Here is a 22920-nt window from a genome sequence, read left to right as displayed (position 1 = left end):
CAAAACCTTACAAAATACCATTTTTCTAGTAAAACTAACTAAGATACATGCTCCAGGCATTATTAGCTATTTTGCATGTGTTGTTTGAGTTATGTTTAAATAACTGTCATATTGAGTGTGACAGTATACTGTCATAAAACCCAATTTTTGTATTTGCAACCCTGATTCTAGTAAAACTCACATATATACAATATTACAGGCAGTTTTGGACATAATGGTTTGGTTTTGGAGTTATGTTTATATAACTTTCATATATAGTATGACAGCTAAACTGTTATATTGAGTAAAAAAACTAACTTGTGTTTGTCATAAAACCCAATTTTTGTATTAGCAAACCATACAACTGATTCAAATAAAACTCACATGGATTCAATATTACAGGCATTTTCAGACATTTTGCATGTTTGGTTTAGGAATTATGTTGGAATCATTTTTATTAATTTGTTCGTATTTTCTCAGAATTTTAGAACATTACTGTCATATTGAGTAAAAAAATATTTTTTGTGTTTGCAAGCCTTAAAAAAAGCATATGTTTCCAGTAAAACTCCCAAAGATGCATTATTTCAGGCATTATTAGCCATTTTTCAGGTGTGGTTTAGGAGTTATGTTTAAATAACTGTCATATTGAGTGTGGCGTTATACTGTCATATTGAGTTAAAAAAATCTAACTTGTGTCTTTGCAAACCTTACAAAAGAAAATGTTTCCAGCAACACTCACAAAGATAATTTTTTTCACGCTATTAGACATGTTTCATGTGTATTTAGGAGTTATAATTAAATAACTTTCATATTGAGTGTTAAAGTTATAATGTCATTATGTGTAAAACCTAATTTTTGTATTTGCAAACCTTACAAAAACAATTGATTCTAGTAAAACTTACATAAATTCAATATTACAGGCATTTTTAGACAATTCACATGTTTGGTTTTGGAGTTATGTTTATATAACTTTCATATTTAGTATGACTGTTATACTGTCATATTGAATAAAAAAAAACTAGCTTGTGTCTTTGCAAACTTTACAAAAGATCATTTTTCTAGTAAAACTAACAAAGATACATGTCTCCAGGCATTATTACCCATTTTGCATGGGTTGTTTAGGAATTATGTTTAAAGACATTTTTATTGCTTTTTTCGCATTATCTCAGGATTCTAAGATCATTACTTTCATATTGAGTAAAAAAACTACTTTTTGTTTTTGCAAACCTTACAAACTCACATAAATACATTATTACAGGCATTTTTAGACATGACACATGTTTGGTTTTGGAGTTATGTTTATATAACTTCTATATTTAATATGAGTGTTATACTGTCATATTGAATAAAAAAAAACTAGCTTGTGTCTTTGCAAACTTTACAAAACATCATTTTTCTAGTAAAATTAACAAAGATACATGTCTCCAGGCATTATTAGCCATTTTGCATGGGTTGTTTAGGAATTATGTTTAAATACATTTTTATTGCTTTTTTCGCATTATCTCAGGATTCTAAAATCCCTACTTTCATATTGAGGAAAAAACTACTTTTTGTTTTTGCAAACCTTACAAACTCACATAAATACATTATTATAGGCAATTTTAGACATGACACACGTTTGTTTCTGGAGTTATGTTTATATAACTTTCATATTTAGTATGACTGTTATACTGTCTTATTGAATAAAAACAACAAGCTTGTTTCTTTGCAAACTTTACAAAATATACATTTCCTAGTAAAACTAACAAAGATACATGTCTCCAGGCATTATTACCCATTTTGCCTGGGTTGTTTAGGAGTTATGTTTAAAGACATTTTTATTGCTTTTTTCGCATTATCTCAGGATTCCAAGATCATTACTTTCGTATTGAGTAAAAAAATACTTTTTGTTTTTGCAAACCTTACAAACTCACATAAATACATTATTACAGACATTTTTTAGACATGACACATGTTTGGTTTTGGAGTTATGTTTATATAACTTTTATATTTAGTATGACTGTTATACTGTCATATTGAATAAAAAAAATTAGCTTGTGTCTTTGCAAACTTTACAAAAGATCATTTTTCTAGTAAAACTAACAAAGATACATGTCTCCAGGCATTATTACCCATTTTGCATGGGTTGTTTAGGAATTATGTTTAAATACATTTTTATTGATTTTTTCGCATTATCTCAGGATTTTAAGATCATTACTTTCATATTGAGTAAAAAACTACTTTTTGTTTTTGCAAACCTTACAAACTCACATTAATACATTATTACAGGCATTTTTAGACATGACACATGTTTGGTTTTGGAGTTATGTTTATATAACTTTCATATTTAGTATGACTGTTATACTGTCATATTGAATAAAAAAAAAGTAGATTGTGTCTTTGCAAACTTTACAAAAGATCATTTTTCTAGTAAAACTAACAAAGATACATGTCTCCAGGCATTATTACCCATTTTGCATGGGTTGTTTAGGAATTATGTTTAAATACATTTTTATTGCTTTTTTCGCATTATCTCAGGATTTTAAGATCATTACTTTCATATTGAGTAAAAAACTACTTTTTGTTTTTGCAAACCTTACAAACTCACATTAATACATTATTACAGGCATTTTTAGACATGACACATGTTTGGTTTTGGAGTTATGTTTATATAACTTTTATATTTAGTATGACTGTTATACAGTCATATTGAATAAAAAAAAAAGTAGCTTGTGTCTTTGCAAACTTTACAAAAGATCATTTTTCTAGTAAAACTAACAAAGATACATGTCTCCAGGCATTATTAGCCATTTTGCATGGGTTGTTTAGGAATTATGTTTAAATACATTTTTATTGCTTTTTTCGCATTATCTCAGGATTCTAAGATCATTACTTTCATATTGAGTAAAAAACTACTTTTTGTTTTTGCAAACCTTACAAACTCACATAAAATACATTATTACAGGCATTTTTAGACATAACACATGTTTGGTTTTGGAGTTATGTTTTGATAACTTTCTTATATAGTAGGACTGTTATACTGTCATATTGAATAAAAAAAAGTAGCTTTTGTCTTGGATATCTTTACAAAAGATCATTTTTCTAGTAAAACTAACAAACATACATGTCTCCAGGCATTATTAGCCATTTTGCATGGGTTGTTTAGGAATTATGTTTAAATACATTTTTATTGCTTTTTTCGCATTATCTCAGGATTCTAAAATCCTTACTTTCATATTGAGGAAAAAACTACTTTTTGTTTTTGCAAACCTTACAAACTCACATAAATACATTATTATAGGCAATTTTAGACATGACACACGTTTGGTTCTGGAGTTATGTTTATATAACTTTCATATGTAGTATGACAGTTATACTGTCTTATTGAATAAAAACAACTAGCTTGTGTCTTTGCAAACTTTACAAAAAATACATTTTCTAGTAAAACTAACAAAGATACATGTCTCCAGGCATTATTACCCATTTTGCCTGGGTTGTTTAGGAGTTATGTTTGAATACATTTTTATTGCTTTTTTCGCATTATCTCAGGATTCTAAGATCATTACTTTCATATTGAGTAAAAAACTACTTTTTGTTTTTGAAAACCTTACAAACTCACATTAATACATTATTACAGGCATTTTTAGACATGACACATGTTTGGTTTTGGAGTTATGTTTATATAACTTTGATATTTAAAATGACTGTTATACTGTCATATTGAATAAAAAAAAACTGGCTTGTGTCTTTGCAAACTTTACAAAAGATCCTTTTTCCAGTAAAACTAACAAAGATACATGTTTCCAGGCATTATTAGCCATTTTGCATATGTTGTTTAGGAGTAATGTTTAAATACATTTTTATTGCTTTTTTCGCATTATCTCAGGATTTTAAGAACATTACAGTCATATTGAGTAAAAAAACTACTTTTTGTGTTTGCAAGATTTAAAAAAGCATGTGTTTCGAGTAAAACGGCCAAGGATGCATTATTTCAGGCATTATTAGCCATTTTTCATGTGTGGTTTGAGTTATGGTTAAATAACTGTCATATACTGTCAGATATGACATAGTAAGTAAAACTTAATTTATGTATTTGCAAACCTTACAAAATAATTTAAATCTAGTAAAACTCACATGGATTCAATATTACAGACATTTTTAGACATTTTGCATATTTGGTTTAGGAATTATGTTGGAATCATTTTTATTAATTTGTTCGTATTTTCTCAGAATTTAGAACATTACTGTCATATTGAGTAAAGAAATAATTTTTGTGTTTGCAAGCCTTAAAAAAGCATATGTTTCGAGTAAAACTTACAAGAATGCATTATTTCAGGCATTGTTAATCATTTTTCATGTGTAGTTTAAGAGTTATGTTTAAATAACTGTCATATTGAGTGTGGCAGTTATACTGTCATATGGAGTAAAAAAAACTAACCTGTATTTGCAAACCTTACAAAAGAAAATGTTTCTAGTAACACTCACAAAGATATATTTTTTCACGCATTATTAGACATGTTTCATGTGTGGTTAGGAGTTATAAATAAATAATTGTTATATTGAGTGTTACAGTTTTAATGTCATTATGTGTAAAACCTAATTTTTGTATTTGCAAACCTTACAAAAACAATTGATTCTAGTAAAACTTATATGGATTCAATATTACAGGCATTTTTAGACATTTTACATGTTTGGTTTAAAATTTGTGTTTGAATACATTTGTATTGCTTTTTTCGCATTATCTCAGGATTCTAAGAACATTACTTTCATATTGAGTAAAAAACTACTTTTTGTTTTTGCAAACCTTACAAACTCACATAAATACATTTTTAGACATGACACATGTTTGGTTTTGGAGTTATGTTTATATAACTTTCATATTTAGTATGACTGTTATACTGTCATATTGAATAAAAAAAACTAGCTAGTGTCTTTGATATCTTTACAAAAGATCATTTTTTTTAAACTAACAACGTTACATGTCTCCCTAGGCATTATTAGCCATTTTGCATGTGTTGTTTAGGAGTTAGGTTTAAATACATTTTTATTGCTTTTTTCCCATTATCTCAGGGTTCTAAGAACATTACAGTCAAGTAAAAAACTACTTTTTGTGTTTGCAAAATATAAAACTCAGTAAAACTCCCAATGATTCATTATTTCAGGCATTATTAGCCATTTTTTTGTGTGGTTTATGAGTTATGTTTAAATAACTGTCATATTGAGTGTGATTTTGTCATTGTGAGTAAAACCTAATTTTTGTATTTGCAAACCTTACAAAAACAACCGATTCTAGGAAAAGTCACATTGATACAATATTACAGGCATGTTTAGACATATTGCATGTTTGGTTTTGGAGTTATATTTATATAACCTGCTTTCTGAGCCGCCACCTTTGTGGTTTGCGTGTCCCACTGATCCAGGACAAACAGGTCCTAGGTGAGGGATCAGACAAAGAGCAGCTCAAAGACCTTTATTAAAAGTACAATTGAGGACCTAGATTTTTTCTCGCCCGGACGCAGGTCACCGTGGCTCCCCTGTGGAGCCAGGCCCAGAGGTGTGGCACGATGGCGATTGACGGGCCTGTCCCCATGGGGCCCAGCCGTGCTCAGCTCGAAGAGGCAACGTGGATCCCCCCTCCAGGGCTCACCACTCATGGGCTGGGTCATAGAGGGTGCAGTGTGAGCTGGGCGGCAGCCGAAGGCAGGGCACTTGGTGGTCCGATTATCGGCTACATAAGCTCGCTCTTGGGACATGGAACGTCACCTCGCTGGGAGGGAAGGAGCCTGAGCTGGTGCTTGAGGTGGAGAAGTTCCCGGCTAGATATAGTTGGACTCACAGCAAGGGCTCTGGAACCTGTTCTCTCAGAGGGGCTGGACTGAGCTGAACTTTCATTACTTGCAATGCCAGAGTGGAAGAGATTCCACACTGGCGTTGCAACTAATGAGAGGCTGGGGTGGCAATTCTTGTTGCCCCCCGGCTCAAAGCCTGCACGTTGGACTTTAAACCCAATAGACGAGATGGTAGCTTCCTTCAGCCTTCGGGTTGGGTGACGGGTCCTGACTGTTGTTTGTGTTTACACACCAAACAGCAGCTCAGAGTACCAACTCTTTTTGGATTCCCTTGAGGGAGTACTGGAGAGTGCTCCCTCGGGTGATTCCCTTTTTCTGCTGGTGGACTTCAACGCTATGTTGGCAACGACAGTGAAACCTGGAGAGTCGTGATTGGGAAAAATGGCCACCCGGATCTGAACCCAAGTGGTGCTTTGTTATTGGACTTTTGTGCTTGTCACGGATTGTCCATAACAAACACAATGTTCAAACATAAGGGTGTCCATATGTGCACTTGGCACAAGGACACCCTCGGCCGCATGATTGACTTTGTAGTTGTGTCATGGGATTTGCGGCCTCATGTTTTGGACACTCGGTGAAGAGAGGGGCAGAGCTTTCTACCAACCACCACCTGGTGGTGAGCTGGCTCCGATGGTAGGGGAGGTTGCCGGTCAGACCTGGCAGGCCCAAACGCATTGTAAGGGTCTGCTGGGAACACCTAGCAGAGTCTCCTGAAGAACTTTGAACATGTCCGGAAGAACTTTGAACATGTCACGAGGGAGGTGCTGGACATTGAGTCTGAGTGGACCATGTTCTCTTGTTGAGCCAGCTGATTGAAGCTGTGGCCGCAAGGTGTTTGGTGCCTGTCGTGGCGGTAATCCACCAGCACCGAGGGATGCTGTCAAGCTGAAGAAAGAGCCACCGGGTCCTTTTGGCTCATGGGACTCCAGAGGCAGTGGGCATATCGACAGGCCAAGCGAGACCTCCTCAGTCCCACCAACACGTCTTCCTATGAGGAAACAGTGCCTGGGAAGTCTGTGGTGGGCTCTCCTATTTCTGGGGCTGAGGTTGCCAAGGTAGTTAAAAAGCTCCTCGGTGGCAAGGCCCCGGGGGTATGAGCTCCGTCCGGAGTTCCTTAAGGCTCTGGATGCTGTGGGGCAGTCTTGGTTGACAAGACTCTGCAACATTGCGTCTACATCAGGGGCGGTACCTCTGGATTGGCAGACCGGGGTGGTGGTTCCTCTCTTTAAGAAGGGGAACCGGAGGGTGTGTTCCAACTATCGTAGATCACACTCCTCAGCCTTCCCGGTAAGGTCTATTCATGTGTAATGGAGAGGAGGAACCTCGGATCCAGGACGAACAGTGTGGTTTTCGTCCTGGTCGTGGAACGGTAGACCAGCTCTATACTCTCGGCAGGGTCCTTGAGTGTGCATGGGAGTTTGCCCAACCAGTCTACATAAGTTTTGTGGACTTGGAGAAGACATTCGACCTTGGCCCCCGGTAAATCCTGTGGGGAGTGCTCAGAGAGTATGGAGTATCGGCATGTCTGATTGTGGCGGGTGTCTCCCTGTATGATCAGTGTCAGAGCTTGGTCCGCATTGCCGGCAGTATGTCGGACCCCTTTCCAGTGAGGGTTGGACTCCGCCAAGGCTGCCCTTTGTCACCGATTCTGTTCATAACTTTAATGGACAGAATATCTAGGCGCAGTCATGGCTTTGAGGATCCCCTCAACGCCATGACTGCGCCTGGTTTGGTGGCTGCAGGATTAGGTCTCTGCTTTTTGCAGATGATGTGGTCCTGATGGCTTCAACTGGCCAAGATCTTCAGCTTTCATTGGATCGGTTCGCAGTGAAGCGACTGGGATGAGAATCAGCACCTCCATGTCCGAGTCCATGGTTCTCGCCCGGGAAAGGGTGGAGTGCCATCTCGAGGTTGGGAAAGAGATCTTGCCCCAAGTGAAGGAGTTCAAGTACCTAGGAGTCTTGTTCACGAGTGAGGATAGAGTGGATTGTGAGATCTACAGGCGGATCGGTGCGGCGTCTTCAGTAATGAGGACGCTATAGCGATCCGTTGTGGTGAAGAAGGAGCTGAGCCAGAAGGAAAAGCTTTCAATTTACCGGTCGATCAACGTTCCCATCCTCACCTATGGTCATGAGCTTTGGGTTATGACCGAAAGGACAAGGTCACGGGTACAAGCGGCCGAAATGAGTTTCCTCCGCCGGGTGGTGGGTCTCTCCCTTAGAGATAGGGTGAGAAGCTCTGTCATCTGGGAGGAACTCAGTGTAAAGCCGCTGCTCCTTCACATTGAGAGGAGCCAGATGAGGTGGTTCGGGCATCTGCTCAGGAAGCCACCCGAACGCCTCCCTAGGTCCGAACGGCAGGAGGCCATGGGGAAGACCTAGGATACATTGGAAAGACTATGGCCTGGGAACGCCTCGGGATCCCCCGAGAAGAGCTGGACAAAGTGGCTGGGGAGAGGGAAGTCTGGGCTCTCTGCTTAGGCTGCTGCCCCCGCAACCCGACCTCGGATAAGCGGAAGAAAATGGATGGATTTAGTATGACAGTTATACTGTCATATTGAGTGTGACAGTATACTGTCATAAAAGCCAATTTTTGTATTTGCAAACCTGATTCTAGTAAAACTCACATCTATACAATATTACAGGCAATTTTGGACATAATGCACGTTTGGTTTTGGAGTTATGTTCATATAACTTTAATATATAGTATGACATCTATACTGTTATAATGAGTAAAAAAACTAACTTGTGTCTGTCATAAAACTCAATTTTTGTATTTGCAAACCTTACAAAAACAAATGATTCTAGTAAAACTCACATGGATTCAATATTACAGGCATTTTTAGACATTTTGCATGTTTGGTTTAGGAATCATGTTGGAATACATTTGTATTGTTTTTTTCACATTATCTCAGCATTTTAAGAACTTACTGTCATATTGAGTAAAAAAAACCTTTTGTGTTTGCAAGCCTTACAAAAACAACCGATTCTAGTAAAACTCACATTGATACAATATTACAGGCATGTTTAGACATCTTGCATGTTGGTTTTGGAGTTATGTTTATATAACCTGCTTTCTGAGCCGCCACCTTTGTGGTTTGCGTGTCCCACTGATCCTAGGAGCTATGTTGTCCGGGGGCTTCTATTCCCCCTGGTAGGGTCACCCAAGACAAACAGGTCCTAGGTGAGGAATCAGACAAAGAGCAGCTCAAAGACCTTTATGAAAAGTACAAATCGAGGACCTAGATATTTTCTCGCCCGGACGCAGGTCACCGTGGCTCCCCTGTGGAGCCAGGCCCAGAGGTGGGGCACGATGGCGAGCGACTGGTGCCCATGGGGCCCAGCTCGAAGAGGCAACGTGGGTCCCCCCTGCAATAGGCTCACCACTCATGGGCTGGCTCACAGAGGTCGGGTGCAGTGTTAGCTGGGCGGAAGCCGAAGGCAGGGCACTTGGCGGTCCGATTATCGGCTACATAAGCTCGCTCTTGGGACGTGGAACGTCACCTCGCGAGGTGGAGAAGTTCCCGGCTAGATAAAGCTGGACTCACTTCGACGCACAGCAAGGGCTCTGGAACCTGTTCTCTCAAGAGGGGTTGGACTCTCTTCCACTCTGGCGTTGCAAGTAATGAGAGGCTGGGTTGGCAATTCTTGTTGCCCCCCAGCTCAAAGCCTGCACGTTGGACTTAACCCAGAAGACGAGATGGTAGCTTCCCTCCGCTTTCGGGTTGGGTGATGGGTCCTGACTGTTGTTGGTGTTTACGCACCAAACAGCAGCTCAGAGTACCCACTCTTTTTGGATTCCCTTGAGAGTGCTCCCTCGGGTGATTCCCTTGTTCTGCTGGGGGTCTTCAACGCTCATGTTGGCAACGACTTTGAAACCTGGAGAGTCGTGATTGGGAAAAATGGCCACCCGGATCTGAACCCAAGTGGTGCTTTGTTATTGGACTTTTGTGCTCGTCACGGATTGTCCATAACAAACACAATGTTCAAACATAAGAGTGTCCATATGTGCACTTGGCACCAGGACACCCTCGGCCGCAGTTCCATTATTGACTTTGTAGTTGTGTCATGGGATTTGCGGCCTCATGTTTTGGACACTCGGGTGAAGAGAGGGGCGAGCTTTCTACCGATCACCACCTGGTGAGCTGGCTCCGATGGTGGGGTAGGATCCCGGACAGACCTGGCAGGCCCAAACGCATTGTGAGAGTCTTTTGGGAATGCCTAGCAGAGTCTCCTGTCAGAGAGAGTTTCTTTTTCCACCTCCGGAGGAACTTTGAACATGTCACAAAGGAGGTGCTGGACATTGAGTCTGAATGGATCATGTTCGTGCCTCTCTTGTCAAGCCAGCTGATTGGAGCTGTGGCCGCAAGGTGTTTGGTGCCTGTCGTGGCGGTAATCCTAGAACCCGCTGGTGGCCACCAGCAGTGCGGGATGCCGTCAAGCTGAAGAAAGAGCTTATCTGGTCCTTTTGGCTCATGGGACTCCAGAGGCAGCGGGCATACCGACAGGCCAAGCAGTGCCTGGGGAATTTGTGGTGGGCTCTCCTATTTCTGGGGCTGAGGTTGCCAAGGTAGTTTTAAAAGCTCCTCGGTGGCAAGGCCCCGGGGGTGGATGAGCTCTTAAGGCTCTGGATGCTGTGGGGCTGTTTTAGTTGACAAGACTCTGCAACATCGCGTGGACATCAGGGGCGGTACCTCTGGATTGGCAGACCGGGGTGGTGGTTCCTCTCTTTAAGAAGGGGAACCGGAGGGTGTGTTCCAACTATCGTAGATCACACTCCTCAGCCTTCCCGGTAAGGTCTATTCATGTGTACTGGAGAGGAGGAACCTCGGATCCAGGACGAACAGTGTGGTTTTCGTCCTGGTCGTGGAACGGTAGACCAGCTCTATACTCTCGGCAGGGTCCTTGAGTGTGCATGGGAGTTTGTCCAACCAGTCTACATGTGCTTTGTGGACTTGGAGAAGACATTCGACCGTGGCCACCCCGGGAAGTCCTGTGGGGAGTGCTCAGATAGTATGGGGTATCGGCATGTCTGATTGTGGCGGGTCGCTCCCTGTATGATCAGTGTCAGAGCTTGGTCCGCATTGCCAGCAATAAGTTGGCTGCCCTTTGTCACCAAATGTGTTCATAAATTTTATGGACAGAATTTCTAGGCGCAGTCATGGCGTTGAGGGGATCCGGTTTGGTGGCTGCAGGATTAGGTCTCTCCTTTTTGCAGATGATGTGGCTTTAACTGGCCAGGATCTTCAGCTCTCATTGGATTGGTTCGCAGCCGAGTGTGAAGCGACTGGGATGAGAATCAGCACCTCCAAGTCTGAGGTTCTCGCCCGGGAAAGGGTGGAGTGCCATCTCGAGGTTGGGCAGGAGATCTTGCCCCAAGTGGATGAGTTCAAGTACCTGGAGTCTTGTTCATGAGTGAGGGAAGAGTGGATCGTGAGATGCACAGGCTGATCGGTGCGGCGTCTTCAGTAATGAGGACGCTATATCGATTCGTTGTGGTAAGAAGGAGCTGCGCCACAGGGAAAAGCTCTCAATTTACCGGTCAATCTACGTTCCCATCCTCACCTATGGTCATGAGCTTTGGGTTATGACCGAAAGGACAACATCACGGGTACAAGCGGCCGAAATGAGTTTTCTCCGCTGGGTGGCGGGTCTCTCCCTTACTGTAAGAATTTTCACCGTTTAATTACAGTAACCTACTGGCAGCTAATGGTTCCAGTATAAAACTGTTTTTCTACAGCACACATACTGGTCATAGGCATATCACTACAGTTTATTACTGTAAAAAGTATCACAGTACTGTGCTGTATCAAATATACGCTTCACAGCATAATACTGTCATCTGTTTAGCGGCATTACACTGTTATTTTAGTGTATCTACTGTAATATCCATTAACAGTTAATTACAGTAAAATAATTGTAAGCACTATAGACTGAGCTTTACAGTATAATGCCACTAGAAGTTAATGAGTTGAACTTTTAATTTTTCAAAATCAAAACCCCTGCAATCTGCTGGCATAAAAATGACTGGAGAAATGGCCTTGCAAGATTATGTTTTTATTAACCCATTATTTTAAAGTGCATCAAATACATTCAATGTACATTTAGTGCATTCTTCTTATTTTCAGTAAAGCATTTTAACATTTATAACATGTCCACTTAATTTCTAACTGGAGACAATACACTGAACACGAGTCCAGTGTTTAGTTGTCGGCTACATAAAGCCCCACTCAAAGTCTGTGAGATGTTTTATAAGGGTGGCTATGTGAGGATTTACAGTTGCTGCCTTTTTCTGGACCAGCTTCCCGGTCTTCTTGGACACCACCTTTCCCTGGCTAGCCTTTGTTCCCCTCTCAGGGTTAACGCCAATGAATCGCCTAAAAAAGAGAGAAAGCATATTAGATATTCTTTTGTGATTGAAGATTACTTGTAGTCGATACAGAACCCCCCTCACATTGTTATTTAGGAATATGCACTGCACAAATATTAATATCAATTTTAGGATATATGTGAGCCTATACCATAACCACAGCTGTAGATGAGTGAATGCTCTAAAACCCATTAAGACAAATTCAGAGAGGAAGACAATGCTAAAGCCTCCCCAACCCCTCTCTCTATTCATGTTTTCTCTCCATCTACGGGACCGTGTATTTACGCTGATGTTTCCTGCTTTCACCCATTTAACATATCGTTTCCTGCTCATTACCTATCTTCTCTGCATCCTGGGGTCACACTGGTGCTTCTTGCCTTTACCCATTCAACATATCTTTACCTGCACATTACCTACCTTCTCTGCATAGTGTGGTCACGCTGGTGCTTTCTACCTTCACCCATTCAACATATCTTTACCTGCACATTACCTACCTTCTCTATATCCTGGAGTCAAGCTGGTGTTTCCTGCCTTTACTCATTCAACATATCTTTACCTGCACATTACCTACCTTCTCTGTATCCTGGCGTCTAGCTGGTGTTTCCTGCCTTCACCCATTCAACATATCTTTACCTGCACATTACCTACCTTCCCTGCATCCTTGGGTCACACTGGTGCTTCTTTCTTTCACCATACAACATATCTTCACCTGCACATACCTACCTTGTCTGCATGGCCTCGACCACACCTGCGCTTCCTTCTTTCACCCATTCAACATACATTCACCCGCACATTACCTACCTTCCCTGCATAGTGGGGTCACACTGGTGCTTCCTGCCTTTACCCATTCAACATATCTTCACCCGCACATTACCTACTTGCTCTGCATTCTCGGGTCAAGCTGGTGCTTCCTGCCATCATCCAGTCAACATGTCTTTACCTGCAAATTATCTACTTTTTCTGCATCCTGGGGTCAAACAGGTGCTTCCTTCTTTGACCCAGTCAACATATCTTTACCTGCACATTACCTACCTTCTCTGTATCCTAGAGTCAAACTGGTGCTTCGGTCCCTAATAAGAAGGTCCACAAAGGAACAGAAGAGTCATTGATTTAAGGCACACAATTGGGGAAATGACAAGTCAAATTCCTGAACAGAGGTGAGAAATATAAAATAAAATATCCTAACAGTATTTTAACAGTATCAAGAGGATTTACCTTTGAACAAATTCCAATGTCCGAGGACCTTCCTCTTGGTATTCCAAGTTGAACACATAGTATGTGGCAAGAAGGGCAGCAAGCCCTGAGATTAAGCTAGGTTGGACGCCTTTGCAGATGACATCACCTTCCATGCTGATCATCCAACGTTTTATTGTGACTTTGTCACCAGCAACTGGTACAGTCAAGAAATGCAGTTTATGTTCCTAAACAGTATCCAATATGGGTAGCATTTTAAAAGTATTTGGAATGGCCACCTCACTCGCTCTCTCTTTCCTCTGTTTACATCTAGTCTCCTAAGGCAGTGGTTCTCAAATGGGGGTACGCGTACTCCTGGGGGTACTTGAAGGTATGCCAAGGGGTACGTGAGATTTTTTTTAAATATTCTAAAAATAGCAACAATTCAAAAATCCTTTATAAATATATTTATTGAATAATACTTCGACAAAATATGAATGTAAGTTCATAAACTGAACAACTAATCAAGTAGGCTATTCCATTCATTACCATAAAGCCAGAGTTTCCCCCATGCCATGATGGTTTGACCCTACCTGGCGGTGCCACACGGCACCAACTGTCAATCAACTATCCATGTAGAAAACAATGGAGGCTTGGTTAAAGCGTAGTGGACATGTTCCATAAATATTGATGTTAAAGATTTCTTTTTTTGTGAAGAAATGTTGAGAATGAAGTTCATGAATCCAGATGGATCTCTATTACAATCCCCAAAGAGGGCACTTTAAGTTGATTACTTCTATGTGTAAAAATATTTATTTATAATTGAATCACTTGGTTATTTTTCAACAAGTTTTTAGTTATTTTTATATCTTTTTTTCCAAATAGTTCAAGAAAGACCACAACAAATGAGCAATATTTTGCACTGTTATACAATTTAATAAATCAGAAACTGATGACATAGTGCTGTATTTTACGTCTTTATCTCTTTTTTTTCAACCAAAAATGCTTTGCTCTGATTAGGGGGTACTTGAATTTAAAAAATGTTCACAGGGGTACATCACTGAAAAAAGGTTGAGAACCACTGTCCTAAGGCAGTGGTTCTCAACCTTTTTTCAGTGCTGTGAACATTTTTTTAATGCAAGTAGACCTCCATGTCTTCATAACAGGAATATCCTGAATCCTCAAGTTGCATATCACAATAGTCATCATCAGTGTTAATAACACAAGAGCTGCTTGGATTTGCTGTTGATCAAGTCAAACTTCGTTCAGTGTAGCCGTAGTGCTTCCTTGACACGTGCGATGTGAAAGTAGACTTAACTGTAAATCTTTTTTCACATTGACTGAAGGGGCACGTAACTGTCCTACCTTCGGTAATATGACTTTTCAAATGCAGGAGAAAGGCTCGTATATCATCGCACTTCGCGCTACATGAGACAATATTACAAGGTAAACCTTCTGCGCTATACATATCAGTCCTACTCTTGCCATATTTATGACGACGGCTGTGAGTTTTGAAGGCTGAGAAGTTGGAAAAAACTCTTGTGCATTTAGGGAAAGCACACTTAAACGATGCATTAGGCATACAACTATGACTTCGCATGTGTCTAACATACGCAAATACATTGCTGCAAGTCGTAGCACATATGTTGCAAGTTATCATCTTTTATGATGACTATGACAAAAAAGAAGAAAACTTAGCTAGCTAGCATGCGGCGGTACATGCGCGTGGTCAACGATAGTGTCTGTGATGCTGACTGTGACGCTATGTCATTTCGGACTTTATAAATATATATATAAAGTAATTCAAACAGAAAATGACACATCAAGGTACAAGTGACTCTTACCTTGTTATCAAAAACACACGATGCAGTAGGATGGATTTAGCAGGGTCGGCCAGGTGAAATGAAGCTCGGTTGGACGAATTGTGGGCGGACCCAAGAAACAAGTCTGAAAATAACTGAATTACACTGTAGGTTTTACAGTAACTTACTGCTGGTCGATATTTTTTGAAAAATGCAACAAAATTTACAGTACTTAACTGCATTTAAGAAGAACATGATAGGTTGATTGGCAACACTAAATTGGCCCTAGTGTGTGAATGTGAGTGTGAATGTTGTCTGTCTATCTGTGTTGGCCCTGCGATGAGGTGGCGACTTGTCCAGGGTGTACCCCGCCTTCCGCCTGATTGTAGCTGAGATAGGCTCCAGCGCCCCCCGCGACCCCGAAGGGAATAAGCGGTAGAAAATGGATGGATGGATGGAGTATATAACTGTAATTTTATTTTTTATTTTTACAGTAATTTTTTACAGTGAAGGTCATGGGTGTCAAACTCTGGCCCGTGGGCCAAATTTGGCCCAACGTGTAATTTGACTTGGCCCTTGAGGCAATATGAAATTAACACTAAAGCTGGACCTTCGATTATACATTGCGGCAGTGCCGCTACTTCTAATACTTGCCAACCCTCCCGGGAGTGACTCCAGCACTCCTCCCGAATTTTTTTTTTTTTTTTTTCCAGCTAGTCAAACGAGTGCCAGCCCAGTTTTATGTCAGTGCAGCTTCTGCACCCACACACAATTGAATGCAACGCATACTTCATCAACAGCGATACAGGTTACACTGACGGTAGCCAAATAAAAAACTTTAACACTTTTAGAAATATACGCCACACTGTGAATCCACACCAAACAAGAATGACAAACACATTTCGGGAGAACATCCGCACCGTAACACAACATAAACACAACACAACAAATACCCAGAACCCTTTGTAGCACTCAATCTTCCGAGACGCTACAAGGTGTGTGTGTGGGGGGGGGAGGAGGTTTGGTGGTAGCGGGGGTGTATTTTGTAGCGTCCCGAAAGAGTTAGTGCTGCAAAAGATTCTGGGTATTTGTTCTCTTGTGTTTATGTTGTGTTACGGTGCGGATGTTCTCCCGAAAAGTGTTTTTTATTTTTGTTTGGTGTGGGTTCAGTGTGGCGTATATTTCTAACAGTGTTAAAGTTTTTTATACTGGCACCCTCAGTGTAACCTGTATCGCTGTTGATGAAGTATGCGTTGCATTCATTTGTGTATGTGTGCTGTAGCTGCACATATCTTGTGACTGGGTCTGAATGATGTTAGAATTGGGTGTACGAGATATGACTGTTGAACATCTTGTACGATAATGAAAGTTGCCTCAGCTCAAAGCCTGAGCCCCGACATTAAAGAACTAGCATCTAAAAAAAGATGCCAGGTATCTGGCGTGGGCACATCAAATTAGATCAGTGTGTTGCAAACTGAGCAGTTTAAAGTCCTGAATGGTTGTTTTATTCATTGTTATTTTATTTTCAAATGTATTAGCCTGTGGATAAAGTTAATGTTGATATTTACCTCAGAAGGCTGCAAATAGAAAAGAGGCATTCAATTTGTATTTAAATTATATTTGATATGCAATTGATATTTTTTAATGATTATTATTATTATTTGAAACTCCATTTTGCATGTCACTATAAAGTTATATAAGCCTTGCTTGTTCAATATTCAATGCAAAACGTGTTTGGGTCCCTATTAAAAGGTTAATTTGTTCAACCTTGGCCCGCGGCTTTGTTCAGTTTTAAACTTTGGCCCACTCTGTATTTGAGTTTGACACCCCTGGTGAAGGTGAAGCTCTGTCATCCTGGAGGCCACGGGGAAGACCCAGGACACATTGGGAACACTATGTCTCCCGGCTGGCCTGGGAACGCCTCGGGATCCCCTGAGAAAAGATCCTAGGTGAGGGATCAGACAAAGAGCAGCTCAAAGACCTTTATGAAAAGTACAAATCGAGGACCTAGATTTTTTCTCGCCCAGGCGCAGGTCACCGTGGCTCCCCTGTGGAGCCAGGCGCAGAGGTGGGGCACGATGGCGAGCGACTTGTGGCCGGGCCTGTCTCCATGGGGCCCTGCCGGGCTCATTTCGAAGAGGCAACGTGGGTCAACCCTCCAATGGGCTCACCACTCATGGGCCCATTGAGGTCATAGAGGTCGGATGCAGTGTGAACTGGGCGGCAGCCGAAGGCAGGGCACTTGGCAGTCCGATTATCGGCTACATAAGCTCGCTCTTGGGACGTGGAACGTCACCTCGCTGGGAGGGAAAGAGCCTGAGCTGGTGCGCGAGGTGAAGAAGTTCCGGCTAGATATAGTTGGACTCACTTCGACGCACAGCAAGGGCTCTGGAACCTGTTCTCTCAAGAGGGGCTGGACTCTCTTCCACTCTGGCGTTGCAAGCAATGAGAGGCTGGGGTGGCAATTGTTGTTGCTCAAAGCCTGCACGTTGGACCCAGTAGACGAGATGGTAGCTTCCCTCCGCCTTTGGGTTGGGTGACGGGTCCTGACTGTTGTTTGTGTTTACGCACCAAACAGCAGCTCAGAGTACCCACTCTTTTTGGATTCCCTTGAGGGAGTACTGGAGAGTGCTCCCTCGGGTGATTCCCTTGTTCTGTTGGGGGACTTCAATGCTCATGTTGGCAAGGACAGTGAAACCTGGAGAGTCGTGATTGGGAAAAATGGCCACCCAGATCTGAACCCAAGTGGTGCTTTGTTATTGGACTTTTGTGCTCGTCACGGATTGTCCATAACAAACACAATGTTCAAACATAAGGAAGAACTTTGAACATGTCACGAGGGAGGTGCTGGACATTGAGTCTGAGTGGACCATGTTCCGTGCCTCTCTTGTCGAGCCTGCTGATTGGAGCTGTGGCCGCAAGGTGTTTGGTGCCTGTCGTGGCGGTAATCCTAGAACTCGCTGGTGGCCACCAGCAGGGAGGGATGCCGTCAAGCTGAAGAAAGAGCCTATCGGGTCCTTTTGGCTCATGGGACTCCAGAGGCAGCGGGCATACCGACAGGCCAAGCAGTGCCTGGGGAATCTGTGGTGGACTCTCCTATTTCTGGGGCTTAGGTTGCCTAGGTAGTTAAAAAGCTCCTCTGTGGCAAGGCCCCGGTGGTGGATGAGTTCCTTAAGGCTCTGGATACTGTGGGGCTGTCTTGGTTGACAAGACTCTGCAACATCGCGTGAACATTGGGGGTGGTACCTCTGGATTGGCACACCGGGGTGGTGGTTCCTCTCTTTAAGAAGGAGAACCGGAGGGTGTGTTCCAACTATCGTGAAACACACTCCTCAGCTTTCCCGGTAAGGTCTATTCATGTGTACTGGAGAGGAGGAAACTCGGATCCAGGACGAACAGTGTGGTTTTCGTCCTGGTCGTGGAACGGTAGACCAGGTCTATACTCTCGGCAGGGTCCTTGAGTGTGAAGCGACTGGGATGAGAATCAGCACCTCCAAGTCCAAGTCCATGGTTCTCGCGCAGGAAAGGGTCGAGTGCCATCTCCAGGTTGGGGAGGAGATCTTGCCCCAAGTGGAGGAGTTCAAGTACCTAGAAGTCTTGTTCACGAGTGAGGATAGAGTGGATCGAGAGATCCACAGGCGATTTGGTGCGGCGTCTTCAGTATTGAGGACGCTATATCGATCCGTTGTGGTGAAGAAGGAGCTGAGCCAGAAGGAAAAGCTCTCAATTTACCGTCGATCTACGTTCCCAGCTTTGGGTTATGACCGAAAGGACAAGCGGCCGAAATGCGTTTCCTCTGCCGGGTGGTGGGTCTCTACCTTAGAGACAGGGTGAGAAGCTCTGTCATCCGGGAGGAACTCAAAGTAAAGCCGCTGCTCCTCCACATTGAGAGGAGCCATGAGGTGGTTCGGGCATCTGCTCAGGATGCCACCCGAACGCCTCTAGGGAGGTGTGGCAGGAGGCCACGTGGAAGACCTAGGACACATTGGAAAGACTATGTCCCTGGGAACGCCTCGGAATACCCCGAGAAGAGCTGGACGAAGTGGCTGGGGAGAGGGAAGTCTGGGATTTTCTGCTCAGGCTGCTGCCCCCGCAACCCGACCTCGGATAAGCGGAAGAAAATGGATGGATTTAGAATGACAGTTATACTGTCAGATTGAGTACAAAAACTAACTAAACCTTACACAATATAATGTTTCTAGTAAAACTCACAAAGATACATATCTCCAGGCATTATTAGCCATTTTGCATGTGTGGTTTAGGAGTTATGTTTAAATAAATAACTGTCAGATTGAGTGTGACAGTAAACTGTCATAGTGAGTAAAACCCTTATTTTGTATTTGCAAACCTTACAAAAACAACTAAATCTAGTTAAACTCACACAGATACAATATTACAGGCATTTTTAGACACAATGCATGTTTGGTTTTAGAGTTATGTTCATATAACTTTCATATTTAGTATGACAGTTATACTGTCATATTGAATAAAAACAACAACTAACAAAACCTTACAAAATACAATTTTTCTAGTAAAACTAACTAAGATACATGCTCCAGGCATTATTAGCTATTTTGCATGTGTTGTTTGAGTTATGTTTAAATAACTGTCATATTGAGTGTGACAGTATACTGTCATAAAACCCAATTTTTGTATTTGCAACCCTGATTCTAGTAAAACTCACATATATACAATATTACAGGCAGTTTTGGACATAATGGTTTGGTTTTGGAGTTATGTTTATATAACTTTCATATATAGTATGACAGCTAAACTGTTATATTGAGTAAAAAAAATAACTTGTGTTTGTCATAAAACCCAATTTTTGTATTAGCAAACCATACAACTGATTCAAATAAAACTCACATGGATTCAATATTACAGGCATTTTCAGACATTTTGCATGTTTGGTTTAGGAATTATGTTGGAATCAATTTTATTAATTTGTTCGTATTTTCTCAGAATTTTAGAACATTACCGTCATATTGAGTAAAAAAATAATTTTTGTGTTTGCAAGCCTTAAAAAAAGCTTATGTTTCCAGTAAAACTCCCAAAGATGCATTATTTCAGGCATTATTAGCCATTTTTCAGGTGTGGTTTAGGAGTTATGTTTAAATAACTGTCATATTGAGTGTGGCGTTATACTGTCATATTGAGTTAAAAAAATCTAACTTGTGTCTTTGCAAACCTTACAAAAGAAAATGTTTCCAGCAACACTCACAAAGATAATTTTTTTCACGCTATTAGACATGTTTCATGTGTATTTAGGAGTTATAATTAAATAACTTTCATATTGAGTGTTAAAGTTATAATGTCATTATGTGTAAACCCTAATTTTTGTATTTGCAAACCTTACAAAAACAAATGATTCTAGTAAAACTTACATAAATTCAATATTACAGGCATTTTTAGACAATTCACATGTTTGGTTTAAAAATTGTGTTTGAATACATTTGTATTGCTTTTTTTGCATTATCTCAGGATTCTAAGATCATTACTTTCATATTGAGTAAAACACTACTTTTTGTTTTTGCAAACCTTACAAACCCACATGAATACATAATAAGTAAGCAATTTTAGACATGACACACGTTTGGTTCTGGAGTTATGTTTATATAACTTTTATATTTAGTATGACTGTTATACTGTCATATTGAATAAAAAAAAACTAGCTTGTGTCTTTGCAAACTTTACAAAAGATCATTTTTCTAGTAAAACTAACAAAGATACATGTCTCCAGGCATTATTACCCATTTTGCATGGGTTGTTTAGGAATTATGTTTAAATACATTTTTATTGCTTTTTTCGCATTATCTCAGGATTCTTAGATCATTACTTTCATATTGAGTAAAAAACTACTTTTTGTTTTTGCAAACCTTACAAACTCACATAAATACATTATTACAGGCATTTTTAGACATGACACATGTTTGGTTTTGGAGTTATGTTTATATAACTTTCATATTTAGTATGATTGTTATACTGTCATATTGAATTAAAAAAAACTAGCTTGTGTCTTTGCAAACATTACAAAAGATCATTTTTCTAGTAAAACTAACAAAGATACATGTCTCCAGGCATTATTACCCATTTTGCATGGGTTGTTTAGGAATTATGTTTAAAGACATTTTTATTGCTTTTTTCGCATTATCTCAGGATTCTAAGATCATTACTTTCATATTGAGTAAAAAACTACTTTTTGTTTTTGCAAACCTTACAAACTCACATACATACATTATTACAGGCATTTTTAGACATGAGACATGTTTGGTTTTGGAGTTATGTTTATATAACTTCTATATTTAATATGACTGTTATACTGTCATATTGAATTAAAAAAACTAGCTTGTGTCTTTGCAAACTTTACAAAATATCATTTTTCTAGTAAAATTAACAAAGATACATGTCTCCAGGCATTATTAGCCATTTTGCATGGGTTGTTTAGGAATTATGTTTAAATACATTTTTATTGCTTTTTTCGCATTATCTCAGGATTCTAAAATCCCTACTTTCATATTGAGGAAAAAACTACTTTTTTTTTTGCAAACCTTACAAACTCACATAAATACATTATTACAGACATTTTTAGACATGACACATGTTTGGTTTTGGAGTTATGTTTATATAACTTTTATATTTAGTATGACTGTTATACTGTCATATTGAATAAAAAAAAAACTAGCTTGTGTCTTTTCAAACTTTACAAAATATCATTTTTCTAGTAAAACTAACAAAGATACATGTCTCCAGGCATTATTAGCCATTTTGCATGGGTTGTTTAGGAATTATGTTTAAATATATTTTTATTGCTTTTTTCGCATTATCTCAGGATTCTAAGATCATTACTTTCATATTGAGTAAAAAACTACTTTTTGTTTTTGAAAACCTTACAAACTCACATAAATACATTATTACAGGCATTTTTAGACATGACACATGTTTGGATTTGGAGTTATGTTTATATAACTTTCATATTTAGTATGATTGTTATACTGTCATATTGAATAAAAAAAAATAGCTTGTGTCTTTGCAAACATTACAAAAGATCATTTTTCTAGTAAAACTAACAAAGATACATGTCTCCAGGCATTATTACCCATTTTGCATGGGTTGTTTAGGAATTATGTTTAAAGACATTTTTATTGCTTTTTTCGCATTATCTCAGGATTCTAAGATCATTACTTTCATATTGAGTAAAAAACTACTTTTTGTTTTTGCAAACCTTACAAACTCACATAAATACATTATTACAGGCATTTTTAGACATGACACATGTTTGGTTTTGGAGTTATGTTTATATAACTTCTATATTTAATATGACTGTTATACTGTCATATTGAATTAAAAAAAACTAGCTTGTGTCTTTGCAAACTTTACAAAATATCATTTTTCTAGTAAAATTAACAAAGATACATGTCTCCAGGCATTATTAGCCATTTTGCATGGGTTGTTTAGGAATTATGTTTAAATACATTTTTATTGCTTTTTTCGCATTATCTCAGGATTCTAAAATCCCTACTTTCATATTGAGGAAAAAACTACTTTTTGTTTTTGCAAACCTTACAAACTCACATAAATACATTATTATAGGCAATTTTACACATGACACACGTTTGGTTCTGGAGTTATGTTTATATAACTTTCATATTTAGTATGACTGTTATACTGTCTTATTGAATAAAAACAAAGAGCTTGTGTCTTTGCAAACTTTACAAAATATACATTTCCTAGTAAAACTAACAAAGATACATGTCTCCAGGCATTATTAC

The sequence above is a fragment of the Entelurus aequoreus genome, linkage group LG12 (genome assembly GCF_033978785.1).
Source record: "Entelurus aequoreus isolate RoL-2023_Sb linkage group LG12, RoL_Eaeq_v1.1, whole genome shotgun sequence".
NCBI lineage: Eukaryota > Metazoa > Chordata > Actinopteri > Syngnathiformes > Syngnathidae > Entelurus > Entelurus aequoreus.
This window is presented reverse-complemented; position numbering follows the sequence as displayed.